Source organism: Zingiber officinale, chromosome 1A, assembly GCF_018446385.1.
Source record: "Zingiber officinale cultivar Zhangliang chromosome 1A, Zo_v1.1, whole genome shotgun sequence".
Classification (NCBI taxonomy): Eukaryota; Viridiplantae; Streptophyta; class Magnoliopsida; order Zingiberales; family Zingiberaceae; genus Zingiber; species Zingiber officinale.
Window position 1 is genome coordinate 135,018,910 of NC_055987.1, and position 24,429 is coordinate 135,043,338.

At 41.2% G+C, this 24,429-nt stretch overlaps 2 non-coding genes across 2 annotated transcripts; one reads left to right on the forward strand and one right to left on the reverse strand.

The window, feature by feature from the left end:
• Positions 1-1,406: 1,406 nt before the first annotated feature.
• LOC122039312 lies at positions 1,407-1,512 on the reverse strand. The gene has a single exon (XR_006128162.1). It is a non-coding gene; the product is annotated as a small nucleolar RNA R71 (small nucleolar RNA).
• Positions 1,513-23,977: 22,465 nt separating this feature from the next.
• On the forward strand, positions 23,978-24,083 carry LOC122039259. The gene has a single exon (XR_006128120.1). It is a non-coding gene; the product is annotated as a small nucleolar RNA R71 (small nucleolar RNA).
• The last annotated feature ends 346 nt before the right edge of the window (positions 24,084-24,429 follow it).

The following is a 24,429-nucleotide window of genomic DNA, read 5'->3' on the forward strand; positions in this document are numbered from 1 at the left end:
TTGAATGATTGATGGTGATTTGTGCTTAATTCTCATTCTTGATTGATTGTTTGGATTTCTTATGGACTTTGTAAAGATAAACTCTCACTCGATCATCCGAGGGATCCACGTGACAGGTGCAAACCCGTGTAAGGACGTTTGAGAGATAATCTTGAAGAGGAAATAGGGATATTCAAGAGAGTAGGATGGATTTTATGATTAGCTTCTTGTATCTTGATAGATTAATGAGTCGTGGGCTTCTACGTTGATATCCGAGGAAGGCATAGTAATAGGTGCACTTCTGTGTAAGGACAACATAGGTTTATGTCTAATTAATCCTATTTAGATACATTTCTCAGTCTTTAGCCGGTTGTCTATTGCAAGAGGGAACCGGCAACTTTCTACATGTTTGGCAATTGAGGGATAAGAATTGGTGAACCATTTACATTCAAGAAACCTTACAAAGAAACCGAAACTCCTAGAATCTCCTTTTATCATAACCCGAAACACTAGACTCTTGTTTGTTGATCTTTAAGACTAGATTTGTTTACCTTTACTTTGCTTTTGAAATGATTGGATAGTTGTTTAGCTAATTCGCATTGAGGCATTTCTAGTGCTTATTCCAGTCCCTGTGGATACGATAATCTTTTATATTACTTGCGACATTTCCGTACACTTGCGGAGCGTAACAAGTTTTTGGCGCCGTTGCCGGGGACTGCGCTATAACATTAGGAATTATCAATTGAGTTAGACTAAACATAACATTTGTTTTCCTTTCATATTGCATAGTTGTAACTAATCATTAGATTTCTGTTTTTTTTAGTTTCTTGTATAACTTTCACTTCTTGTTAATTCTTTTAATACAAATTCAATTCTGCATTTTTGATTCTTCTAATTTTCTTTTTGTGTCGAATTGCTATCTGCTATCTTGTTCTTGTGTATGCGAAGATCTAACTTTGCAGGGGAATTCTTTCCTTTTGACCCTGAGATTGATAGAACTTTCCATAAAAGAAGAATTCTGCAAAGGCAAATTGAAGAACAGGAACATTTGAATATGGCAAATAGACCACTTAAGGATTATGCAGCACCCTATGCGAGAGGTTTTCGATCTAGTATTTCAAGACCTTCAGTGGAAACTAATAACTTTGAGATCAAACCCGCAATTATATCTATGGTGCAGCAGAACCAATTTGGTGGAGGACCTCATGAGGACCCTAATCAACACTTAGAGGTCTTTTATGAAATATGTGGTACCATGAAAATGAATGGAGTTCCTTCAGATGCAGTTAGATTATTATTATTTGGGTTTTCTTTAAGAGATAGGGCAAAGCAATGGCTGAATTCTTTGGCCCCTAATAGCATCACCACTTGGGAGCAGTGTGAGCAACAGTTTCTTGATAAGTTCTATCCACCAAGCAAAACAGCTCATATGAGGAATTTAATTGCAAGCTTCAAGCAAACCGACTCAGAATCTCTTTTTGAAGCATGGGATAGATATAATAGTATGCTCAGACAATGCCCACATCATGGGTTGGAAAGATGGTTAGTGTTGCACACTTTTTACAATGGTATCAATTATCATACCAAAGTGTCCCTTGATTCAGCTGCTGGAGGGGCACTTATGAACAAAAGCTTAGATGAAGCCGAAGAAATCATTGAAAGTATAGCACAAAATCATCATCAATGGGCAAATGAAAGAAGTGGTGGCTATTCCTCTGTAAACCCAACAATTAAAGCATCAGGGAAGTTTGATGTAGACGCAGTCACTCTTCTGTCTGCAAAATTGGACGCTCTTACAAAGAAATTTGAGATTATGGGGACTAGTGCTAATATGGTCAATGCTATTAGTACATCTTGTGAAGTATGTGGGAGTTCAGAGCATTCAAATGACTCATGTCCATTGGGAGCTATCACTGCACAAATCAATCAACTTGAACAATGTGATGCAATCATGAGTTACAATCAAAGGCAGAACAACCCATACTCAAATACTTATAACCCTGGATGGAAGAGTCATCCAAATTTTTCTTACAGAAATAATCAAGATCAAGGACCATCTATGGGGGCAAGACCAAATTTTCAAGCTGGGCAACAAAATTTTCAACATCTATCTTCTCAAGGCTTACCAAAGTCAAATGTTGAAAAGATGCTTGAAGAAATTATCTCAACTCAGAATGAAATGAAGCAAGATATAGCAAAGCTCATTCAGAGAATGGATAATTTTGAAAAGCATCAAAAGATTCAGGATAGTCAAATTGCCCAACTAGCTTCCTCATCATCCAGAGCACCAGGAAAACCTGATGTGAATCCTATGGAGCATTGCAATAGGATTGAGCTTAGGAGCGGATGGACCTTGGGAGACTCCCAAGTGACTGCTTCAAAAGGGATACAAAAAGAAGAAGAGCTCCCTCCTCCTATACCGAATCAGATTCAAGCTAATGAGGAGAGTACCATTGAGGTTGAAGAGACTCTTCCACTGAACCATCAGAGCAAAGCTGTCCCTTTTCCTCAGAGACTTACAATGCTCAAGAAGGATGAAGAATTTGGCAAGTTTCTAGAAAAGGATAAGGAGATTTGTGTAGAGGTACCTCTCATTGATGCTATTCTACAAATGCCTAGATTTGCCAAATTTCTGAAGGATCTCATGTCAAATAAGAGAAGAAGAGGAGAGGTCGAGACCATTGCGCTTAGTCAGGAATGTAGTGCTATTTTTGAGAAGAACACTTCTCCAAAATTGAAGGACCCAGGGAGCTTTTATATTCCTTGCAACATAGGAAAATAATTTTTTGAAAAAGCTTTTTGTGATTTGGGGGCAAGTGTTAGCCTCATTCCCTATTGAATTTGTAATAAATTAGGGCTCAAAAACATTAAACTTACTACTATGGCACTTCAACTTGCCGATCATTCCTGCAGGTACCCTTTGGGTATTATAGAGGATGTGCCGGTAGAGATGGATGGGAATGTTATTCCCACAGATTTTGTCGTATTGGACATGGAAGAGGACCTTGGGATTCCTTTCATAATAGGAAGACCTTTCCTTGCTACAGCTAGAGCTATAATTGATGTCAAAAATCATAAGCTTTCTTTGGTAATTGGTAAGGAAAAGTTGGAATATGATTTATCTAATATCTCTAACCATGTCTCGTCTCTTTTAAATGCTTGTAGCAGGACAAGCATTTATAAACTTGAGGAATGGAATTTCCATCCTCATGGAAGGCCACCAAATGAAGGAGACAATGTGGTGGAAGATGTTGGGAGAAGATCTCCCAACAGAAATGAAAAGTATATCTGTCCTCCAAGGGCGAGGAAAAGGAGCGAATGATTAAGTTTGGTCGAGCTAAAGACCTTAAACAAGCGCTTCTTGGGAGGCAACCCAAGGGTTCTTTTAGTTAATTTTGATTTGTATTGTAATTTCTTTTAGTTTGATGCATTCTTTTGATTTTGTTTTCAGGTTAGGTGCAAAACGGAGTCAGGCCGTGTGCTATACACGGCCAGGCAGAGGGTGCAGAGAAGGGAGGTGTTTGGGCCGTGTCATCCAGACACCGCCGTGTGGGATCTCCCGAGGGGAGAAAGGTATAGGCCGTGTCATGGACACGGCCGTGCAAGGAATCCAGAGAAGGAAGAGGGGGAGGCCGTGTGGATCTACACGGCCCGTGCAAAGAATCCCGAGAGGAAAGATGGGGAGGCCGTGTGGATTTACACGGCCCGTGCAGGAGAACTATTAAAGTCTACCTCCTACCTCACACGGCCAGATCTTGGCCGTGTTCCGCACACCCCCAACTCTCCAAAACATATCTTTCTCTCCCAATTCTTAAAAACTCCTCTCTAATCTCTCAAGATCTTTTAGATCCGATTCTCCTTCTCTCTAAGACTTGGACTTTTGTTCTCCTAACATAAGATCTTTTGTTCTTTGAAGTTTTGTTCTTTAAAGTTCCACAACTCTAGATAATTCTTCCCCTATCTAAACTCATCAAGATGTCTAATATTTTGAAGAGATTACGCAAAGGAGGTGGTGGATCTAGTGGAGACAAAGAGAAGGAGCCATCAAGAGACAAAGGAAAACAACCAGTGAAGGGCAAAGGCAAAAGGACTTCACGCAACGAAGGTAATGACAATGAATTCAATATTGTGTTCAGAAATGATGATCAAGTAACTAGATTTGCAATTCTTGTCAATAGAAAGATAGTGTGTACTAGATATATGGACCCAACTGTTCTTGATATGCTTGGAATTAGGGAAGATGTAGATTTGATGATTGGGTTTTTAGATTGGAGTGATATTATGTACACACATTTGCCTACATATCCTCGTCTTGTTTTGGAATTTTTAAGTTCATTGGATGTCCATTTTACTAATGAAGATGATTATTATGGAAAAATCTCTTTTAGATTAATGAATCAAGAATTTCTATGGGCATTTAGTGACTTTAATTCTTATTTTGGAATAACCACCGGTAGCCCTCGTAGGTTTGATCCAAGGTTTAATTGGAATCATTTTTGGAATGCAATAACTAGGTTAGATGAACCTTATGAGCCTTCAAGAGCTAAGGCCTCCCATATGCAAAACCCCATCTTTAGGTATCTACATAGAGTCATGAGTAAAACTATTTTTGGTAGGGGAGAGAGTGATGGGGTGGTTAAGAAGATAGAGCTTTATGCTTTATGGGCTATGCTTTATAAGGTTGAATTTGACTCTGGTTTTCATTTTGTTCAAACCTTATTGAGATCAGCTAGGGCATCATCGGGATCAATTGTTTTTGGTGGTTTGATTACCCGAATAGCTTGTAATTTAAATCTTGATGTTGATGGGTTGGAAATAATTCATGGTAATGACATGATTGACATTGATACATGTCTTGCTATGAAAATGATCGTTCGGGATGAGAATGGTTTCGCGTTTCCTAGGAGGAATGGTTCTCCTTTACCCCTTCCTTTTCCTGAACGAACTACTATTCGTAACCGGGTTAATTGGGTAATTTCTGAGTTAGATTTTGAGGATAACCCGTCTATACCTGGAGACGCTGAGCCACATAATGAACCCTCGTCATCTGGACATACGCAGCCTTCTAGTTTTATGGAGCCTGCTAGGCATTCTTTTGCATATGGCACGGGATCTTCTAGGTTTGATTTTTCAGATTTTCGTACGTCTCTAGAATCACTTCATGAGAAGCAAGATTCCCAACAAAAAATGTTGGAGGGGCGCTTCTCTTTATCTGATGATCAGTTTAGGGAGGTACAAAATTATTTTCAGTTTACGAGGAATTTTCAAGGTCAAGTGGCTGAGTTTGTGCAGGATTATGATACTGATCAGGCTAGGATGAGAGATTTTATGCAGAGTATGACGCTTACTAGCCAACAAGTTGATGCTTTATATGAGTATCATAGATCCTTGGGTGAGATTCTAGGTTTTCCTAGTTTTCCTATTGGCCAACCACGTCGTAGACCTCCTTTCCCTCGTCCACCTCCACCTCCTCCACCATACTGATTTCATCGGGACGATGAAAAGTTTAAGTCTGGGGGGTGTCATGTATTGTTTAGTTTGGTTTTCAGTTTTTAGTTTTTGAGTAGTTTTTCATGTTGGTTCTTATTTTCTTTGCTTGTTGCTTTATTTTGCTTGTTTTTGAAATAATCATGGCAAAAAAAATATTTTGAGAACATCAAATCTTCACTTATATGCTTTCTTGGATTCAAGTGAAATGTTAGCACGATTATTGTCTCGATTCATGATGTTCGCATGATGCTACTAGTAAACTTTGTGTAGTTCTTTTTTCTATCTTGGGAAGCATTAATAAGCTAAGAATCTTATGGTGATGAGTTTTAGTTTTGGTTCAACCTTAAGGATTTTATCTTCACTACACTTGTGCTTGATGCTTGAATAGTTGATGTCATTGAAATAGTCATGATTCATCTTGTTTGCTTAGTACTTGGTTTCCATGGTGATCTCTCAACTTTCATTTTGGTTACTGGATGAGGTTCAAATCATTAAAGCTCATTTGGAAAAATCAAAATATCCCAACATGTGTGCTAAAAGTACATTTGTGAATAAGTTTTGCACAATGCAAACACTTATAAAAAAAAAAGAACAATAAGGGATATAAAAAACAGTTGTCATGAGTGGAATCTAGCAAGTCACCCCTTTGAGACCGAGTTAGGTTACTGGGGAAATGACTGCTTAGCTTCCCTTGAGATTGAGCACACCTTTGAGACCTTGGGTTAGTTGGGAAATATGAACCAAGTGAATGGTGAGTAAGTGCCTATCACTGGTTACTTGTCTTTCACTGGAAACATTAGGAATTCAAATTTGATGACGACTTGACTAGGACATGGATTGAAACTTGAAGGGTGTTGAGTTACTTTTACACTGCGCACAAGATTCTTATGCTTGAACCATACTTTACTTGTTTCCATGATCAAGCTTGTTAATGAAACTTTTTGATAGAGTTAGGAAAGTGCACTGGGTTTTATGAATGTGTTGTAGAACATATGAATTTAGACTGCAGTAGTTTGCTTGAGGACAAGCAAAGGTTTAAGTCTGGGGGTGTGATGTACGTAGATTATATACTCTTTTATGCATGTTTTTACGCACATTTACATACTTTGAGCATGCTTGATCTATGCATTTTTATACTTCCAGCTTTTCTTTTAGCATATTTACTCTTTTGGTTCGGAGATATGCTTTTTGTGCATTTTCTGTACACAGGAGTCGATTTGGTGAAGAATCTACATCTTTGGGCATGCATTGGAGGAAATGAAGGGAGAAAGCACCGGGCCGTGTACCTCACACGGCCCTGCACTGGTATGGAGCTCGGGCCGTGTGGAGTTTGGCACCAACAGAAGACGAAGATGACATGGCCGTGTGAACCTCGCACGACCGTGTCAAGATTTGAAGCCAACCAGAGCAGAAGCCTTACAGGGCCGTGTGGATCTACATGGCCGTGTGAGATTTCCAGAGACCAAGCAGGCTGCGGCCGTGTGCACCACACGGCCGTGTAGCATTTCCAGAGACTAAGCAGGCTGTGGCCGTGTGCACCACACGGCCGTGTAGCATTTCCAGAGAGCAGAAGGGTTCTGGCCGTGTGGAGTCACACGGCCGTGCAGTTTTGGCAGAGAGGGAACTGGACATGGCCGTGTCACGGGGCCGTGTGGCGCCCGATTCCCTCCTCTATTTAAACCCTTCTTCATGAATTGAAAGTGGATCTCTCCCCCTTTTGGGAGAAAGCAAGATTTGGTGGTTTCCTCCCATTCTTGGGAGGATTTCTGGGCGATTCTAAGGGAGATCTCGACGATTTCGACTCCGGAGCGAGGATTGGATCCGAAGACAAGGCTTCTTCGTAGATAAGTTTTCTCTTTCCCCCTCTTCTTGTTTTCTTGGATTGGGGATTCAAGGAATGCTTGTAATCTCTATTTCTTCGGGTTTTCTTCCTCGATTCATGGAGTAGATCTTGTATTCTAGGATTAAGGGAGTATTTGTATGATGGATTAATGTAATCTCTTATGGATTTGCCATTTTCTTGTTTCAATGACATTATCTTGCTTGTATCAATTAGATCTTGAATGATTGATGGTGATTTGTGCTTAATTCTCATTCTTGATTGATTGTTTGGATTTCTTATGGACTTTGTAAAGATAAACTCTCACTCGATCATCCGAGGGATCCACGTGACAGGTGCATGCCCGTGTAAGGACGTTTGAGAGATAATCTTGAAGAGGAAATAGGGATATTCAAGAGAGTAGGATGGATTTTATGATTAGCTTCTTGTATCTTGATAGATTAATGAGTCGTGGGCTTCTACGTTGATATCCGAGGAAGGCATAGTAATAGGTGCACTTCTGTGTAAGGACAACATAGGTTCATGTCTAATTAATCCTATTTAGATACATTTCTCAGTCCTTAGCCGGTTGTCTATTGCAAGAGGGAACCGACAACTTTCTACATGTTTGGCAATTGAGGGATAAGAATTGGTGAACCATTTACATTCAAGAAACCTTACAAAGAAACCGAAACTCCTAGAATCTCCTTTTATCATAACCCGAAACACTAGACTCTTGTTTGTTGATCTTTAAGACTAGATTTGTTTACCTTTACTTTGCTTTTGAAATGATTGGATAGTTGTTTAGCTAATTCGCATTGAGGCATTTCTAGTGCTTATTCCAGTCCCTGTGGATACGACAATCTTTTATATTACTTGCGACATTTCCGTACACTTGCGGAGCGTAACAATTATATACTCTTTTATGCATGTTTTTACGCACATTTACATACTTTGAGCATGCTTGATCTATGCATTTTTATACTTCCAGCTTTCCTTTTAGCGTATTTACTCTTTTGGTTCGGAGATCTGCTTTTTGTGCATTTTCTGTACACAGGAGTCGAAATTGGTGAAGATTATGCGTCCTCGGGCAAGCTTGGAAGAAATTGAAGGGAGAGAGCATCAGGCCGTGTACCACACACGGCCGTGTAGTTTTAACATGAAGGGAAGAAGACATGGCCGTGTGAATCTCACACGGCCGTGTCTTGATTTGAAGAAATTAGAGCAGATGCCTTACATGGCCATATAGATCTACACGGCCGTGTGAGGTTTCCAGAGGCCAAGCAGGTGGTGGCCGTGTGCACCACACGGCCGTGTAGCATTTCCAGAGAACAGAAGGGTCCTGGCCGTGTGGATCTACACGGCCATGCTTGGTTGCTTTAAAGAGAAGAGAGCTAGGCCGTGTGAGTCACACGGCCGTGCGGCTTTGGCAGAGAAGGAACTGGACATGGCCGTGTGAATCTCACACGGCCGTGTCATGGGGCCGTGTGGCGCCCGATTTCCTCCTCTATTTAAACCCTCCTTCATGAATTGAAAGGGGATCTCTCCCCCTTTGGGAGAAGGCAAGATTTGGTGGTTTCCTCCCATTCTTGGGAGGATTTCTGGGCGATTCGAGGGGAGTTCTTGACGATTTCGACTCCGGAGCGAGGATTGGATCCGAAGACGAGGCTTCTTCGTAGATAAGTTTTTTTTCTTTCCCCCTTTTCTTGGTTTCTTGGATTGGGGATTTAAGAAATGCTTGTAATCTTTATTTCTTCGGGTATTCTTCCTCGATTCATGGAGTAGATCTTGTATTCTAGGATTAAGGGAGTATTTGTATGATGGATTGATGTAATCTCTTATGGATTTGCCATTTTCTTGTTTCAATGACATTGTCTTTCTTGTATCAATTAGATCTTGAATGATTAATGGTGATTTGTGCTTAATTCTCATTCTTGATTGATTGTTTGGATTTCTTGTGGACTTTGTAAAGATAAACTCTCACTCGATCATCCGTGGGATCCACGTGACAGGTGCAAGCCCGTGTAAGGACGTTTGAGAGATAATCTTGAAGAGGAAATAGGAATATTCAAAAGAGTAGGATGGATCTTGTGATTAGTTTCTTGTATCTTGATAGATTAATAAGTTGTGGGCTTCTATGTTGATATCCGAGGAAGGCATAGTAATAGGTGCGCTTCTGTGTAAGGACAACGTAGGTTCACGTCTAATTGATCATATTTAGATACATTTCTCAGTCCTTAGCCGGTTATCTATTACAAGAGAGAACCGGCAACTTTCTACAAGTGTTTGGCAATTGAGGGATAAGAATTGGTGAACCATTTACATTCAAGAAATCTTACAAAGAAACCGAAACTCCTAGAATATCTCTTTATCATAACCCAAAACACTAAACTCTTGTTTGTTGATCTTTAATATTAGATTTGTTTACCTTCACTTTGCATTTGAAAAAATTTGATAGTTGTTTAGCTAATTCGCATTGAGACATTTCTAGTGCTTATTCCAGTCCCTGTGGATACGATAATCTTTTATATTACTTGCGACATTTCCGTACACTTGCGGAGCGTAACAGAAGGAAACCCTCATTCATACATTGGCATGAAGTAAGTTGAGGTTATGGGATTAGCCTAACTTAAAGGTATTGTTAAACATTAGAAAGGGGGAGATTGTTGGTGCAATATTCCCCAGGTCAAGGTTGACCTGGTTGACTGAGCTTGAATTGAGTCAAGCTTGAGTCTCGATGTTTAGGTTTCGATGTTTGACAATACATGTAGACAACACATAGAGATTGCAGGTGAATGGTTCATGTGGGGAGATTGTGAAGGAGAGTCAAGTAGGTCATGGTTGACTGGATACTTGAATAGAAATCCTAGTGAGTGAAGCTAGGTGAAATTTCTGGTGAGTGAAGCCAGGCATATAGGAAATCTTAGTGAGTGAAGCTAGGTGAAAGTCCTGGTGAGGGAAGCCAGGCAGATGGAAAATCCTAGTGAGTGAAGCCAGGCAGATGGGAAGTCCTAGTGAGTGAAGCTAGGCAGAAGTGGGAAATCCTAGTGAGTGAAGCTAGGTAGTTGGAAGTCCTGGTGAGTGAAGCCAGGCATTTGGGAAAGTCCTGGTGAGTGAAGCCAAGCACGAGAAAATCCAGATGGATCAAGGCTGATCGGACATCTGGTGTTGGAAAGACCAAGTAGGTCAAAGGGATTGACCGGATACTTGGCACGAGGAGGAAAGTCCAAGTAGGTCAAAGGGATTGAACGGATACGTGGCACGAGGAGGAAAATCCAAGTGGGTCAAAGGGATTGACCGGACACTTGGTGAGCAAGTCCTAGGAGGTCAAGGGTGACCGGATGCTAGGCACGATAAACCAACAGGTCATGGATTGATCGGATGTTGGTTTTAGGGGGCTTTGGACTAGATTGGGCAAGTCCACAGAAGTTGGATCGATCAACCGACCGATTGGCTCATGCCAAATCGATCAGTGGATCGATTGGGTGAGCCCCTGCGAGAAGTTTTCTTCCCAATCGATTAGTGGATCGATTGGGAAGCAGACGTCGATCGCACAGAAAGCCTCCCAATCGATCGGCCGATCGATTGGGAGTCTCCAATCGATCGGCTGATCGATTGGGAGCTGCGATTTCGCGCGATAAGCCTTGGATCGATCAGTCGATCAATCCAAGCAATTTCAGAAGAGCACATAGGTGCTCTGGATTGATCGGTCGATCGATCCAAAGCTTCCCCAATCGATTGGGAGCAATCCAATCGATTAGGATTCGATCGTTGGCGCTGGATAAAGATGTTGGCGTATAATTTCGTCGACAACTCACGGCTTTCTTCTCCAACGAGCACAGATCTTCACAGCAACTTCTCCACAGCTCTCACGCTAGATCTTGAAGGTTCTTGGAGGCTTGTGCTAGTGCACGTCCAAGTCAAGAGGCGAGGAAGAAGCTAGGGTTAGGTTTTATTGTGCATATCTTGTAAGCTTATGCTTGTATTGTATTTCCCTTCCCTTTCTTCTTGTACTATAAACTTGTAGGGCTTCTCCTCCTTCGGTAGTTACCGTAAAGGAATGTTTTCATAGTGGAGGGTGTGTGGATCCTTGGACTAGTCACCTCTTCTTGAGGTGGATACCAAGTAAATCCTTAGTGTTAGCGTTGAGTGTTGTTTTCTTGTATATTTCCGCTGCACATCATCGCAAGAAGCAAGCAAAGGCAAGCACAGAAGAGCAACTAGCTATTCCCCCCCCCCTTCTAGCTACATTTCGGTCCAAACACTAATCAATATTCCCTTAGTAGTAGAGTCCTTCTTCTTCGATGTCTTATAGGTATCAAGATCTCTTCTGTTCTGTGTATTGGGATCTACAGGTTCTTCCATAATCAGTTTTATAGCATTAAGAACTTCTTTTTCCTCAAGAATATATTGTATCTTGAGTTGCCAGATTTTGTAGTTATCCTCATATAATTTCTCTCTGATCCTGTCTGAGAAGCTGGACAAGACGGAGAGCCGGGAGAAAAAACCTACCGCCAGTGAAGAATAATACCTGTAGAATACTGATCCGAGAAACCCAGAGCGGATCAAGAAGGATAGAGTCTCTGAATGCTCTCCTTGAGTGAAGATCTAATGCCGAGAGAGAAATCCAACTGAAGAGAACTCAGATTCGGGGCTTCCAAGACTTCATGCGCACAAGAGACCAGCCAACACTATCATTAGTGACCTAAGACTGGGGTGGGAATCCCTGTCTAGGCCCTTCGACGCTGAAGTTAGTGATCTCTCTCGGTGTGGAAGAAGGAAGAAGATGAATAGTAGTTGAAAATTAGGGTTATGAATGTGCACAATGATGTGAACCTCCTTGCCAACGGAGAGGATTTCCCTTTTTATACCACTTCATATAACCTCTGTAGTCATGAAGTGGACCCTGGTTTGTTAGAGTTTGTTATGAGATGACGTAAGCTGCGTACTTGTGGTAAATGACTTTTAAGGAATCTTTTTTGTACCCCAAATGTACCTTCTTTGTCGTCTAGTACCTGCAAAATAGTCTAAAAACATATTTTCCGCCAAAACATATAACACCTATCATACAATCATATACTGCAAATATCTTCCTGCACCGCTTTATTTGAAATATTACTTCTCCTTTGTTTCACAAGTTCTTTTAAAGTATTTCTACCTTTCCTAATCGTCCCTCCTGTTTTTACTACATCATAGATAACTTAATATACTAATGTTTCTTGTATTGATCGAGGCTGAGCTTAATTAGGTTTGATCAATTATTATTACCTCTCATGAGGCTCCTGGGGCAATGCTCGTCCGGGCTCCTTTATGTTTATTATTCTAACTAGCCATGGGCTATATTTTATCAAGTATCATTTCAAGATATTAGTCAACCCGGTCGGTATTGGATTTCCTTCTTAAAGGTATGTCTCGGTCGATATTAGTCTACTCACTCGGAAGTATATCCCGGCCGATATTGGTCTTCCTCCTTTGAGGTATATCCTGGCCAATATTGGCCTACCTCCTTTGAGGTATATGCTGATCGATATGGGTCTTCTTCCTTGGAGGCATATCCCGGCCGATATCGGCCTACCTCTTTTGAGGTATATCCCAGTCGATATTGGCCTTCCTTCTTAAAGGTATGTCTCGGTTGACACTGGTCTACTCACTCGGAAGTATATCCCGGCCGATATTGGCCTTCCTTCTTAAAGGAATGTCTCGGTCGATACTTGCCTGCCTCCTTGGAGGCACATACCCCAACCGATATTGGCCTACTTCCTTTGAGGCATATGCCGACCGATATTGGCCTACCTCCTTTGAGATATATCCCAGACGATATTGGCCTACCTCCTTTGAGGTATATCCTGGCCGATATTAGCCTACCTCCTTTGAGGTATATGCTGATCGGTATGGGTCTTCCTCCTTGGAGGCATATCCCATCCAATATCAGCCTACCTCTTTTGAGGTATATCCCGACTGATATTGGCCTATCTTCTCCATTTGGTTATCTCCTTTCCCTTCCTTATTGGGGACCCATGAAACCTAACTCATATCACTAGCCTTCTCTTCAAGTCTAGTCGAAGGAGGTGTAGATGACTGACTAGACACAAGTTTGATTTTATTTTTTCCTACCCATGATTCTACCACAGGTACTGAAGTGACTTTACAAACTTTGTGTACAACTATCTTGTGAACCTGAGTACAGTGATCCCGTGAACCTTAGTATAGTGATTCCTTGGGCCCCTTAATCCTTTAAATAGGGCTACAACCTTCTCTTCATTCATCGCCTACCTCAGTTCTTTTCCTTCCTTGCTGATCTTTCCTGCTAAGAGTATGGCCTTGGATCCCCTTCTTTGGGGGCGACTTTTGTTGGACAAGGCGAGATCTATATATGAGTTTATTCAAGTTTTTACTTCGGCTAACTCTTGGGTTCGAGGAACTGTCCCAAGAGATGAAGTTTCTCAAAGTCCAGAATTTTCAGCCAAAGGTGTCAATGCTCTGAAGGCTCAAGAAACTTCAGAGAGGTTTTTGTTACTCATGGAGGGACAACCACATAGCCCTTGGGTATCAATACGAACGCGTAGCCCATGCTACCCTTGGGCTAAGCTTGATGGCTCTAGTTGCAGAACTCCAGGGCTTGAGTAGGAAAGGGGGCTCTTTCGGTCACCTTTCCACCAGGGCATGAACAAATTTGTCCCTTTTTTGCTCATGTGCCCATTCTACTTCATAATTTCCTTTATCTTGGCAAAATATTGTTGTTTCTGTGCCTTGACAAGCTCGGATGAGCTTCCTCTGCGCAAGGTAATATATTCTTACTTCTGCTCCCTGGTAAGTTTGACTATAGGGGGATCGAAATCTTCAAAGTATTCTGAGGGCTTGTGTTTGTAATTTTTGTTGACCTTTCGAGGTCTGATGTTTTGGGAAGAAAATGTAATGCTGTGCATTTGATCAAACTTTAAGTGTAACAACAATCTTTTGTATTGAATCGAGTGACTCTATTGAATCCTTCTAATTTATAAGAATAAATGTGATGTTGTGCTCATTACCCCTTCGTATATCCTATGTGTCGGTATCTCGAATCATGGCCAAGGCTATCTTGACCGCTGGAATACTTCCCTATTATAGCTAACGTTATATCGACCGATATTAGCTTATCTATCACAAACAATGTTATTTAAACCAATATTATACTTGTCTAGCATAGCCAAAGTTATGTCGGCCGATATAAATAAAATTATCTTGATTAATGCTAGTTTGCACTTCATAATGATATTAATTTAAAACCCGTTATATGCCTAAATAACTCTTCTTAAATTTTTCTTGTCCTTAGCCTGGGCTTAGTCAAACTCAGTCCCTCTCCCCTTTATTATGCCTAGTTAATTACATCTCCTTTCAAAACTTCCTGGTTGGTGATTGACTCTTTCTCTGGTAAGAGAATGTTGGAAGCGTACAATGAGGTGTTACCAACCCCAGCGTGATCCGATCTGTCGCATCCAGTATAAATGTTTCTTTATGATTATGTGACACATACTTTCTCTCTTTGCCACGTCATGTAGGCCTTTGCCCTTTTTTTCTGTAATCCTCAGCGTCTATTGAGATAAAAATGTTTTGATCTGATGACGGTTGTGTGTTTTTCAAACCCTAAACCCTTTGTCTTCTTTTCAACTTTGTCCCTTCTTTTCTTACCTTAGCGTTCTTTTCTTGCTGCAATTTCCGACCAAACCTCGTGCTCACCGTTTCTCGGCGATCTCCTTTCTTGCTTTCAGTAAGTAATCTATTGTTCTGCTAGCCTCTACTCTTGTCTATGGCTGAGGAAGCAATTGCTCCTTGGTATGTTTAAATGTCTTCTTCCTTTGATAAAAGTGCTAGGCTCACCATCCGTCGTCAATATGAAATTCCCCGGGAGTATAACATCTTAATCCCGAAACCAGATGATCGTCCTCATCGTCCCCCTGCTAATTGCGTGACTTTTTTCAAGGATCAGTTGATAGGAGGTTTAAGGTTTCCCATTCCTCCTTTCCTGATCAAAATAAGGCAGTATTTTGATATTCCTTTGCAACAGCTTGCCCCTAACGTATTTCGTTATCTATGTGGTTCTTACATGTTGTTTCGTTTGTTAGATATTCCTCCTACTCCTCAAAATTTCTTCATGTTTTCTTACCCCAATTGTTCGGAACCTGGTGTTTTCATGTTCCATTCACGAACTAAAATGGTTTTTTTGAGGATATGCCCTCGTCTCTTAAAGCTTGGAAATCCCGCTTCTTCTTCATAAAGTTTCCTGGACCCATTCCTTGGTCTTATGCTTGGAAATCCTCCTTACCCTATTTTCCCGATGTCAGAGAGTTCCATCTCCATCCTTCTTTTCCTGTTTATTGTGAAAAGTTGTTAAATCATCAACTTTCTATTCCCAAGTGGCTGAGAGTCGATCTTCTATACTTGTTTGGCCTAAGCCCCATCAAACCTGATACATAAGGCTCTTTAGGTAAAACCTTGTTTCTTTCTTGTTGATTTTAACTAACTAAACTATTTTACTTTTCTATGTAGTGGAGAGCTTTTATGACGCTTTGATTGATGAAGAACTACATCTGGAGGAGGGTGCAATTCGCGCCAAAGAAAAAGAGCTTCTGCTGCTATTACTCCGCCGCCTTCAATCGAAGAATCGACTCCTTTAGCTGAGGTACCCAGCTCTTCGGGAGTTCTTGAGGCTCCTGAAGGTCTTCCCGTAGAAATCCCTGTTGTTTCTTTGTCCGTTGTGGCTTCACCAGTGGCTACTGCTACCTCATCAGCCGCCCCTCTCCCTGTTATTGAACTCACATCTCCTGGGAGTTCTGGTAAATCAATAGCTGAAGTTCCTATCGGCAAACGCCCTGGGCGTAAACTTACCCGGGCTCCTCCTCCCAAAGGGAGACTTATCCTTCCAGCCGACGAACTTGTTTAAGAAGGTTTTACTTCTACCGACCTTCCTTCTGATGAACCCACTTTGGCTGAGCTATACCCTTCTTTAACCTTTACTGCCTTACCTTCTTCCAGCACCAGTGCCCTTGGTGATGCTTCTTTCACCTTCCCCTTATCTATTCCAGAATTCAGATCTTTACCTTCCTCACCCTCTTCTTACTTAGTATTTGCTCCTCCATCTATTCTACTTCCTCCTTCTTTGCTGGTTCCTCTGTTATTCCCGTCCTTCCTATATTGCTAGGAGGTTCCTTTGCCAGCGCTTGGGATAAAGTTCATCCCATTTTTGAAGAACTCACCACTCTTGAAACAATTGATCGTTTTTCCCATAACGAGAATCAGGTATATTTATTAACATTTACTTTTCATTCCCCAATGATTATTCTATAACCCTTTATCATATTTCTAGCAATGGATAGAAAATATGGGCTTGTCTCGGCTGATGCATAATTTATATAATGAGAACAAAAAGCTGAGACTTGAGAACGACAAACTGAAACAGCAAGTTACCGAGTTATCTTCTGCCCCATTTTCTGCCGCTTCCCAGAAACAACTTGAAGCCCAAATTGAAAATCTTCAGACACAGTTCAAATCAACCACGAATCTTAACCAAGAATTAACTTCCAAGCTTGGCAAATTAAAGGTTGATTAAGAATCGGAGTTGGCTGAAAAGCTTAAAGCTTTACAGCTGAAAGATGATGAAATAACTTCTTTGAACACCTCCTTAAATTCAGCTAAAACTGAGGTCTTTATGAAAGAAGACGAATTGAAGACTTCCCAGACAGCTTTGGTGGTCTACAAGGCAAACGAAGACACTCGCTACAAAGAAAGGGTCACCACCATGATTGAATCCACTGAATTCAATAGGTCGATCGTGAAGTCAATCTTAACAGCCTTTACTGCGGGGGCTAAAGGGGCGATTCAACAATTGCGAGAGGAAAACTTCTTATCTCGTGATCCCCCTCCCAACTTCTTAGATCGTCGCAAACTTATTGACAATAGGCCTCCTGATCTATTTCCTCAGCTGACCCTAGTATGACTTTCTTTTCTGACTTAAATTCGAGTCCCTGTAAAGGAGAACTGGGACTTTTGTGATGACCATCTAGTGAACTCATGTAAAGTGGATCCTCTCTTTTTCATTGTTAAATTTGTCTTTCCTCATGATGATTGTTTGTTTTATTTAAACATGTTGAATGTGACTTGGCTGGTCATCATAAAACCTCACCCAACAAATTATTATGTTCATCTATTTAGACTGTTTTATCATGATCGGGCGGTATATATCAATGCTGACAAATATCGTTCGATACATTATAGATTAATTATATCCCATTCGATCTAGTACAGTTCTATTGCGATATTCTCAATATCGGTCGATTTGTTCTACTTGATTGATTTACGCTCGTATCTACGTATGTCATCTTATGTATTAACCAAATTTCATACGGTTTTATCATAGTGTATGTCATTTGACTTATCATGATAAGCCTTTGGTCGACATATTTGAATGGCATTTATCTCAGCCGATCTATTATGATCGACCGATTCATATTTATGAATCTCGTCAAGTATCCTTTGACCAAGTCTCGTCTATTGACTAATGCCTTATACCCAACTTTTGCTTGGTCTTATTATGTCCCTTTGGGTTTGTTATTTTATTAAACAAATAATCCGAACTTATAGTACCTGACCAATTTTTCTTATATTCGTCAGACTTTCTTAAGAATTAAAATTATATATAGGGAAACTTTTCGTATTTTTCGAGGAAGATTACTTAACTCAACCTCTCTCTCTCGGGATTCATTCCCCTTTTTTTAGAATTTGATTTTATCCTTTAATGTTACCACCCATTTATGACGATTGAGTACTTTTTCTTTTCTTGTTTTCTTCTACTATCTCTATTTGGGGGGTTTTAGCACAGGACCGCAAGGAAAACAAGGGTTTTAAGAAGTTCTCTCCCGCTTTCCCACTTTTCTCTTCATCTCCCTTGATTCATCTTCCTTCTACTATTTTACTATGGCAACTTCCCCTCCTGCGTGGTTTCTTTCGTGTGTTTCTAACCTTATAGAGATAGAGGAAGTGGATTTAAAGGCAAGCTATGGTTTTCCTTTTTATATAGCTCGTCCTACTCCTCAGGATAGTCCACATCTTCCTCTTTTGGGGTGTATATCTATCTTCCGAGATCAAGTCCTACAAGGTTTTTGATTTCCTCTTCACCCTTTTTTTTTCTGACATTAGCCTCTATTTTAACATTCTGCTCAATCAGTTTGTCCCTCAGTCATTTTCTATCCTTATGGGTTTTGTCGGGGTATCTAAACTGTTAGATTTTCCCTTATCTCCTCGTCTTTTTCATCACTTCTTTGTTCCTCGTCAAGTAGATGTTGGTGTTTTCAAATTTCAATCTTGTCCCAAGGCCATTTTGTTCAACTGAATTCCTCCTCAGGGGGAATGGTATCACAAATTTTTCTATATGCGTCTCCCTTCTCCTCCTCCTTTTCCTATCCAATGGATATAAGATTTACCCCCTGTTCCTAGTACCCATAATCTCCTCAGTGATCCTTCTATTGCTTCTGCTATATCTAAATTGAGGGGAGCAAAATTCAGCTTACCACATTTGATTGTGGAGGGTTTAATGTTCCCCTTTGGGATAGGTAACATTGACACCCCCTTGGATGGTTCTTTCGGTATGTATAAACATTTCATGCTATATTTACTGATTAGTATATCTCCTTTATAATGGTGCTTAACTCATGTGTTTCAGCTGATGCTCTTCTTCCAGCTTTCATGTACAAGAACCATACCATGACTAAGTCCTTTGTGAATAATTTTGGAGAAGAGTGGTTGCAAGATCGTCGAGCCAATCCTAACTCTTATACTCTGGGCTTGCTGTCTAAAGAAGAGCAACAAGCGGAAGTTGTCGCAACCATGGAAGAGGAAGAAAAAAGCCTTTTATTGCCTTAATCAAAAAGCCAAAGCTTACTGAGGATGCCTCCTTTGGCGATCTCTTTGGTACTTTTGTGCAAGCTCCTCTTGTTCCGGCGCCCATTTCTCTTGAGAGAGGTAAGGCACCGATGACTCCTACTCATATTATCTCTAATCCTACTCTTAGGATGATGAGACCTGGTCTACTCATCCCCTCTTCTTGTGCTATTATTCCAGCTCCTTCTGCTCCTAGTTTTGCTTCTGAGATGGCTATTATCCCTTCTATGTCTTCTCCACCTCTTGCATTGGCCTTGCCTCCTTTGGCCTCTAGGCCACGGGCAAAACGTACACCTTGCCGGAGATCTTCTCCTAGTGCCGAACCCTCAGCAATTCGCGTTTCCACGACTAAGTCAGTATCTCTTGCACTGCCACCTTCTATCCCATCCAGTTCCTCTTCTGCTGCTCTTGTTTCCACTACTTCTTTCCCCTCTATTGCGTCTTCTTCTTCCCTACCTCCTTCTTCTTCAATCTCCTCGCCTTTATTCAGACAAGCCATGGGTCTGCCTTTTCAAATGGGTCAAATTTCTGATCCCCCTAGTTACGGTTCTCTTCAGTTACAAGGATTGTTGGCTGAATCTTTGCTACATGGCCAAGAGCAATTAAGGGGCATCAATATTTCCGATCGGGTCGACCACCACAGTCGTCAGGCAGTAGCTGTAAGTATTCCTAGTTATATGTTGTTAACTTCGTATCCTTATCTTTAACTATATCATCATTTTGTTTAGTTCCTTGCCTCGAGTCTGCACATCGACCAGCTACTTATGGCTCGAGACCGAGAGAACAATAAGTTAAAAGCTCAACTAGAGACATTGAAGGCTACTTTACCTCCTTCTAATAATGACCTGACTCAGTTGCAAGAGAAAGTGTCTTTGCAAGATCAACAATTAGGGGTATTGAGACAGGAATTAGAGGAATCACAACAATTATTGAAAGACAAAGAGCTTGCAAGGAAAACTTTGGAGTTACAGGTGGATCGATTACACTCTGGTCTCCAACTGGAAATTGCTTTAAAGGAGAAAGCTCTCTTAAATGCTTCTCATAAAAGTCTTATTTTAGAGAAAGTAGAGAAGCTTCATAATGTCTGTCTTTCTGAATAAGCTCAAGACCTAGCCTCTCATGATTTCGCTATCCTACAAGAACAAGAGCAAAGAAAGGCTCAAGATGTTGAGTTGTCACTGCTCCAGAAGGAATTAGAACAACTCAAATTAGAGAAGGATGCTTTAAAAGATCAAAACACTAAACTACAAGATGATTTTCAGAGTTATAAGGAGCAGGAGAAGAACCGATGGGAAGAGTGGCGCCTAGCTTATCTAAAGTCTCCGGCGTTTGCCCAAGAATTTGTCCGTCAAATTGTGGGTGCTCTAAATCATTCTATGTCAGGAGTTATTCAACAATTGAGAGAGGGTGGTTATCTACCTAAGGAACCTCCCTCTTCTTTCATAAGCCGTCGCAGACTTAACGAAGAACTACCCGCAGATTTAAAAAGTCCTTTTAATTAATCATGTCTATGTATCCAAAAGGATTGGCAATGAAAAGACTTGTAATGGAAAAACTGGTAGTGAAAGGAACTGTAACAAAAAACTTGGTAATTAAGTGATTGCGATATAGAGGAAATTTTTGATACTTACCTGTTTCTCCTTTATGCTAGTTTGAGAATGCCTCCTTTGAAATGCTTCAGGGTATTGAGTATAAGTTTTATTCAAGAATTCCTTGCTTACCTTATGAAGTTAAACCTGGTCTTAATAAATTCTTTTGTAGATAATATCTAGTGTGCTCCATATTTCAAAAGAATGAATAATCCCGAGTGATTTTAGATAAGGAACTGCATAAAACTCCTGAGTTCCAAGCTGAGTATAATACTCTGGCGATTTTAAATAAAGATTTCCATGTGAATGGGCCTCCAGATAGAAAATGTGCCATATGCATAGAATCCCCCTTGAACCCTGGCCTCTGATCCAGTGTAAAATGTCAACCGATTTTGTTAATAAATCCATATAACTTTGTATTTACCATGCCAATCTAATCCCGGTTGATTAGGCTTTGAAGTCTTTGGTTCCTCCCATGAAGACCCGTTCGAGTTAATTCATGAGAATTCCTGATCGACTATGTTCTGTGATAGTTTAGAGTCTCCGGTTCCTCCCATGAAGACCCGTCCGAGTTACCTCATGAGATTTCCCGATCGACTATGTTCTTTGATAGTTTAAAGTCTCCGGTTCCTCTCATGAAGACCCGTCCGAGCTAATTCATGAGATTTCCCGATCGACTATGTTCTGTGAAAGTTTAAAGTATCCGGTTCCTCCCATGAAGACCCGACCGAGTTAATTCATGAGATTTCCTAATCGACAATGTTCTGTGATAGTTTAAAGTCTCCGGTTCCTCCCATGAACACCCGTCTGAGTTACCTCATGAGATTTTCCGATCGACTATGTTCTTTGATAGTTTAAAGTCTCCGGTTCCTCTCATGAAGACCCGTCCGAGCTAATTCATGAGTTTCCCGATCGACTATGTTCTGTGAAAGTTTAAAGTATCCGGTTCCTCCCATGAAGACCCGACCGAGTTAATTCATAAGATTTCCTGATCGACTATGTTCTGTGATAGTTTAAAGTCTCCGGTTCCTCCCATGAAGACCCGTTCGAGTTACTTCATGAGATTTCCCGATCGACTATGTTCTGTGATAGTTTAGAGTCTCCGGTACCTCCCATGAAGACCCGTCCGAGTTACTTCATGAGATTTCCCGATCGACTATGTTCTGTGATAGTTTAAAGTCTCCAGTTCCTCCCATGAAGACCCGTCCGAGTTAATTCATTAGATTTCCCGATCGATTATGTTCTTTGATAGTTTAAAGTCTCCGATTCCTCTCATGAAGACCCGTCCGAGTTAATTCATGAGATTTCCTGATCGACTATGTTCTGTGACAGTTTAAAGTCTCCAGTTCCTCCCATGAAGACCCGTCCGAGTTACTTCATGAGATTTCCCGATCGACTATGTTCTGTGATAGTTTAAAGTCTCCAGTTCCTCCCATGAAGACCTGTCCGAGTTAATTCATTAGATTTCCCGATCGACTATGTTCTTTAATAGTTTAAAGTCTCCGGTTCCTCTCATGAAGATCCGTCCGAGTTAATTCATGAGATTTCCCGATCGACTATGTTCTATGACAGTTTAAAGTCTCCAGTTCCTCCCATGAAGACCCGTCCGAGTTACTTCATGAGATTTCCCGATCGACTATGTTCTTTGATAATTTAAAATCTCCGGTTCCTCTCATGAAGACCCGTCCGAGTTAATTCATGAGATTTCCCGATCGACAATGTTCTGTGATAGTTTAAAGTCTCCGGTTCCTCCCATGAAGACCCGTCCGAGTTACTTCATGAGATTTCCCAATCGACTATGTTCTGTGATAGTTTAGAGTCTCCGGTTCCTCCCATGAAGACCCGTCCGAGTTACTTCATGATATTTCCCGATCGACTATGTTCTGTGATAGTTTAAAGTCTCTGGTTCCTCCCATGAAGACCCGTCCGAGTTACTTCATGAGATTTCCCGATCGACTATGTTCTGTGATAGTTTAGAGTCTCCGGTACCTCCCATGAAGATCCGTCCGAGTTACTTCATGAGATTTCCCACTCGACTATGTTCTGTGATAGTTTAGAGTCTCCGGTTCCTCCCATGAAGACCCGTCCGAGTTAATTCATGAGATTTCTCGATCGACTATGTTCTATGATAGTTTAAAGTCTCCGGTTCCTCCCATGAAGACTTGTCCAAAATACTTCATGAGATTTCCCGATCGACTATGTTCTGTGATAGTTTAGAGTCTCTGGTTCCTCCCATGAAGACCCGTCCGAGTTACTTCATGAGATTTCCCGATCGACTATGTTCTGTGATAGTTTAGAGTCTCCGGTGCCTCCCATGAAGACCCGTCCGAGTTACTGATGTGCGTAGATTATATACTCTTTTATGCATGTTTTTACGCACATTTACATACTTTGAGCATGCTTGATCTATGCATTTTTATACTTCCAGCTTTCCTTTTAGCATATTTACTCTTTTGGTTCGGAGATCTGCTTTTTGTGCATTTTCTGTACACAGGAGTCGAAATTGGTGAAGATTATGCGTCCTCGGGCAAGCTTGGAAGTAATTGAAGGGAGAGAGCATCAGGCCGTGTTCCACACATGGCCGTGTAGTCTTAACAGGATGGGAAGAGGACATGGCCGCGTGAATCTCACACGGCCGTGTCTTGATTTGAAGAAATCAGAGCAGATGCCTTACATGGCCGTGTGCATCTACACGGCCGTGTGAGGTTTCCAGAGGCCAAGCAGGTGGTGGCCGTGTGCATCTACACGGCCGTGTGAGGTTTCCAGAGACCAAGCAGGTGGTGGTCGTGTGCACCACACGGCCGTGTAGCACTTCCAGAGAATAGTAGGGTCCTGGCCGTGTGGAGTCACATGGCCGTGCAGCTTTGGCAGAGAGGGAACTGGACATGGCCGTGTGAATCTCACACGGCCGTGTCGTCGGTTCTCTCTTGCAATAGATAACCGGCTAAGGACTAAGAAATGTATCTAAATATGATCAATTAGACGTGAACCTACGTTGTCCATTGTTGGGTTTACAGAAGAATAGCCACCACTTCTTTCATTTGCCCATTGATGATGATTTTGTGCTACACTGTCAATAATTTCTTCAGCTTCATCTAAACTTTTGTTCATAAGTGTCCCTCCAGCAGCTGAATCAAGGGACACTTTGGTATGATAGTTGATACCGTTATAAAAAGTGTGCAACACCAACCCATGATGTGGGCATTGTCTGAGCATACTATTATATCTATCCCATGCTTCAAAAAGAGATTCTGAGTCAGTCTGCTTGAAGCTTGCAATTAAATTCCTCATATGAGCTGTTTTGCTTGGTGGATAGAATTTATCAAGAAATTGTTGCTCACACTGCTCCGAAGTGGTGATGCTATTAGGGGCCAAAGAATTTAGCCATTGCTTTGCCCTATCTCTTAGAGAAAACCCAAATAATAATAATCTAACTGCATCTGAAGGAACTCCTTTCATTTTCTTGGTACCACATATTTCATAAAAGACCTCTAAGTGTTGATTGGGGTCTTCATGAGGTCCTCCACCAAATTGGTTCTGCTGCACCATAGATATAATTGTGGGTTTGATCTCAAAGTTATTAGCTTCCACTGAAGGTCTTGAAATACTAGATCGAAAACCTCTTGCATAAGGTGCTGT